This window comes from Centruroides vittatus, unplaced genomic scaffold (assembly GCF_030686945.1).
Source record: "Centruroides vittatus isolate TY-2023 unplaced genomic scaffold, ASM3068694v2 contig_2784, whole genome shotgun sequence".
Taxonomy (NCBI): Eukaryota; Metazoa; Arthropoda; class Arachnida; order Scorpiones; family Buthidae; genus Centruroides; species Centruroides vittatus.
The window spans coordinates 58,202-62,931 of NW_027121765.1; the positions used below are offsets into that span (position 1 = coordinate 58,202).

At 32.9% G+C, this 4,730-nt stretch overlaps 1 pseudogene; it reads left to right on the forward strand.

Moving 5' to 3' along the window:
• The first annotated feature begins 286 nt into the window (after positions 1 to 286).
• Positions 287 to 1,156, forward strand: LOC136972068 (programmed cell death protein 10 pseudogene; annotated as a pseudogene).
• The last annotated feature ends 3,574 nt before the right edge of the window (positions 1,157 to 4,730 follow it).

Here is a 4,730-nt window from a genome sequence, read left to right on the forward strand (position 1 = left end):
ACTGAAATCAATTTTTTGATAAACATTGCCAAGTGTCTGTGTACTTAACCTTATGGAGTTTATGAATCAACAATTAATTAACTCAAAATTTTAAATGATAAATTATGAAAATCAACATCATAATTATTCTGCAAGTTTATTTATTAAATTAAGAAAGCTTCTTTCTTTATTCTTTGAATCTTTTCAAAATTTAATTGGATATATTCTAAAAAAAATACATCAATTTGTTTAAATTCAAAAAACATACTTACAAACATTTATAATTTTTTTCTGGTTAAAAATGCCAAAGAGACTTTTCACAGTAGTAAAATCTTAATTTAACTTGATTTTTCGAAAGATAATCGTAAACCGAGTTAAGTCTGAATAATATTTAAGCATGAAAATGGGCGAAGAATCATCTATTACGGCACTCGTGCTACCGATATTAGTTCGTCCGATACTGAACAAGTTAGAAAGAAAAGATGTCACTGCTGCACAACAGCTAAAATTGGCTATTTCTAAAGTTGAAGCAGCACATACAGGATTTGTATATGATCTTGTCATGGGATTAGTAAGAAGAGCAGAGTTATCAGTAAATATGGCAGAAAGTTTATTAAAGTTACAAGGATCAATTCCAGACACAAACGAATACAAATGTAGTCGTCCCGAGATAGTTTTCAAGAATTGAACAGGAAGTCTTCGTCCTTAAAGAAAATTTTGAGTCGTATTCCAGATGAAATTAATGATCGTAAAACATTTTTGGAAACAATCAAAGAAATGGCAAGTGCAATTAAAAAACTTTTGGATGCTGTAAATGAAGTTTCTGGATATATTCCCTCTCCTACTGGAAAACAGGCATTAGAGCAACGAAAAAGAGAATTTGTGAAGTATTCTAAGCGTTTAAGTAACACATTAAAAGATTTTTTTAGAGAGGGACAAGCTCAAAGTGTATTTGTAAGTGCCATTTATTTGATTCATCAAACTAACCTTATAATGCAACAGTGAAGAGTAAATGTGATTTAGGATTAAAGATTTCCTTCCAAAGTTCATTAACAGCATGCATCAGAATCCACTGAACAAAAATTCATACAAAGATGAAAGTTACTGTGATATAGCATTAAAAAAAAGAGAGAAAAAGAACCCTTTGATTCATGCAGTATGTAAATGATGTATATAGAATTACAGATAAAATAAAAAGGGATTATGATAAACTAAGAGGGACAATTCAATTTTGATCATTTATTTTTAACATTCCAAATATTTTGTTTTATAAAATATTATTAAGGAATATATAAAATTCTGTGTGTAGATAGATGAAATATAAGGAATTTTATTCTTTGTAGATTAATTATTAACATTTGGTTATGTACAGAGAATACTGAATGTTTTGAAAGGTGAATAAATGAAAACATATGTGATAAATATAAATCTTAATATTTATGTATGAATATTGAAAAAACCTTGAATATAATTCAATGGTCTATATAAACAAAAATAAATATTTAAAATTCTTTTCTGGTTAAAGATACTTGTGTATGTATATGTGACCGGAGGGTCGGAGTCTCTTTGACCCCTTGTCAGGACGTGACACCACCGAGTCTGTCAAGACTCGGAAATCGCGACGCAGAGTTCTTACGTCACGCGAGCGGTCGCGGGTGAGTGGGTATGTTCGCTGTGGAGGTGGAGGTAGGAAAACCGAGGAAGTGATTCACTCGGGACACTGGCTAAGTAACAAGAATAACTTTAATAAAAATGTATAAAATTTACAGCACGACGCATAGCTAACAAGGACGTATTCCGAGATTCCCGGAGAGAGAGAGTTTACAAACGATTCGCGAGTTGATAAATACCTTGGTTAAGGAGATATGAGAGTCCCTTGAGCCGCCGGGTATCCACGATTCTAGACGGTATAATTCACAGAGGTTCACAATCCATAGAATAAACAGTCCACAATATAAAACAATCTGCACGGTACTATGTCCACGGTATAAATTCCCGGTCTTCTAGGTGGGGTCGCTTCGGAAGTAGATCGGAAGATTGCGGGAAGGTTTCAGGGTTGGACTCGCGGTGGCTAACCAAACGAAGACTGACTGGATTTGTCATCGTTCCCTCGTATTATTTTTGCACTTGGGTTTTTTCCCTGAGGTCAGAATCTCGTTGTTAAGGGTTGGGTGTCCAATACGTGAATTACTTCTGAAAGTTCCGGGTGACATACGCCTAACTAGATGGATCATTCTCAACGAGGAAGCAAGTTCGTGGGAAATAATTTTTATGGTTTTCAACAGATCTTTTGATAAAATGGTGGAGAGAAAAATCGAAAAATTTTGGATTGACCACCTTCGTCCCTCACATATAATTGATAATAAAAAGAAATAAATATCTTTTAAAAAAAAGTGTACAGAATTTAATTTGTACTTCTTAATTTCTGATTAGCTGTATACAAACTTACGGCTTCGACCAGAAGTCACGTTGTATCAATTCAAATATTTTTCTCTGAACGGAGTTAGATAATTGACCGGCATGACTGGATTGTTAACAGGAAAAGTATGATGTACAGGGGACGAGATACTACTAAAATCAAGAGCATATATTTTAAATTAAATAAATTTTAAATATAATTAAAAATTGCAGCCCGGCATTACAATTATATAAAATTACATTTAGGCTAAAATTTATTCTAAGTAAAATGTCGGAATTTCAAATGAAAATACAAAATCTCGTAAACGTCTAAAGAATTGTAAGATTTATTTGTATAAATATAAAAGATTCGAAGATTATTTGTGACAATGCGCGAAGAGCCCCCTATGCTTCCGCGCCACTTGACCGAAGGGTTGACATCGCTTTGGCGATGACTCCGTCAGGATAGATGACAACTCACAGCAACTAAGACTGATTTTGGTTTAAGTATGCAAAATAGAATAGTCTAGTGCTTCTCAATTTTTGTGTAAAGGACGTTTTTTTCATTTAAACCCTTCACTGATTAGTATTTTTTGTGATCCATCCATAATACCACGCTCAACTATATACGATTGTATTACCACCAAAGGTGATCATTTTGAATATGTTCTTCAAGAAATCGAATAACATAAGACGTGTGGGATTTTTTCACATTTCGTCATTCTTTTCCGTTTTGACCTTCCGACATTTAATTTAAACAATTTAATTAACCTATTGTCTACCTCTCACAATCTTATTATACACGAATCAATGAAATTCAGCGAAAATTTAAATCAGCGTAAATTTTGAGCTTTTTTTAGATTTCGAGCAAACTGCTTTATATGGAATCAGCGTTAAGCAAGGCAGCGTTAAGCGCGATCTTGCTTAACGCTCTACTTCCAAAAACAAATAACGGCTTCTGTACAAACTTCCAGTTTGTACAAAAGCGGTTATTTCAATTCAAAATTTTCTTTAAACTGAGATAGCAATAGTCGTGCCAATCAAGAAAAGTATGATGTACGGATAAAAGACAGTACTAAAAAATTGAGAACATTCACAAAAAATTGCAACTCATTATTGTGACGATATCACAATAAATAAATGCTTGTTTGTATATTAATTTTATAATAATTTTGTAGACAATGATCTAAACCTCAAAACATTTTGAAATAATTTATTTTATTACCAGTTAACATTCAGAATTTATAAAGAATTATACAGTTGAAAAAAATCACCTTATCTGAACATACCTGATTTGAAAAAGTTACTTCTAAAATTCAGCTACAAAAATGTTTCCAAATCTTCAAAATTATTTTCTAAATCTACATATATAATACATATTATATAATATACTGTATATAAAGTGCAATGCAATTTTACCAGGGAATTTCAGACTTAAGTATGAGCACGCCGGATTTTGCTGCAGTCTGACGCATTGTACCACACTAAACGAGCTCGAATTTGTGATTGATCTGTCATTCATTTGACCAAGACCAATGAAAACAAAGCTTACAGCCTTCACCGCAAAATATGAAAAGATGGATCACGATATTCTTCCCCATAACGCGTGTGGAAGTAAGAGACTGTAAAATTTACTTATGGGCAAAGGGCTACAAAAGAAAAAAACATTAAACAATGAGGTATGTCCAGTAAGGTGTTTCATTCGTCCTCAACTGGAAGCTTTGGCAAAGAGGGTGTAGGTCAGATCGTAATTCTTGAAGCGGCAAAACTGTAGTTCTGTACGACAGTAGTTACGAAATTCGACACTGTGAAATTCATTGTGTGTGTTGATGGCCAGAGATAACTAAATTAGAAAGAAAGGTTTGTCAATTTAAAAATGAATTATAAAACTAACCCTTAAATTACATACCTTATTTGCCAAAATGGTCATAATGAATTTTCCTGGATGAAAAGTCCGCAGTAATTGAGAAAACAATTCATGATGACATTCCTAAATATTAAAGATAACATTCTCAACGTAAAAACCAAATTTAAACAAATACAATGCAATTCTATAATTCAACTGCATCCTCTAGACCTGTGGTTCCCAATTCATGGTCTGCGGAACACAGGTGCTCCGTGAAGCCACTTCAAGTGTTCCACAAAAATTAAAATATACAATTAAAAATTGTTGCAAAAGAAAAATTGATACAATGTACAATAACTTTTGTATGGGAATGTAATCAGTAAACACCAATGACATCATACTAGACAGTGTGCACTCTTGATTTCAAAAAAGTTTGCCACCCCTGCTTTAAAGCTAGTGTACTGTGGGGGGTTGTCAAAGTTTAGTATTCCCTGACTTCAAAAAGATT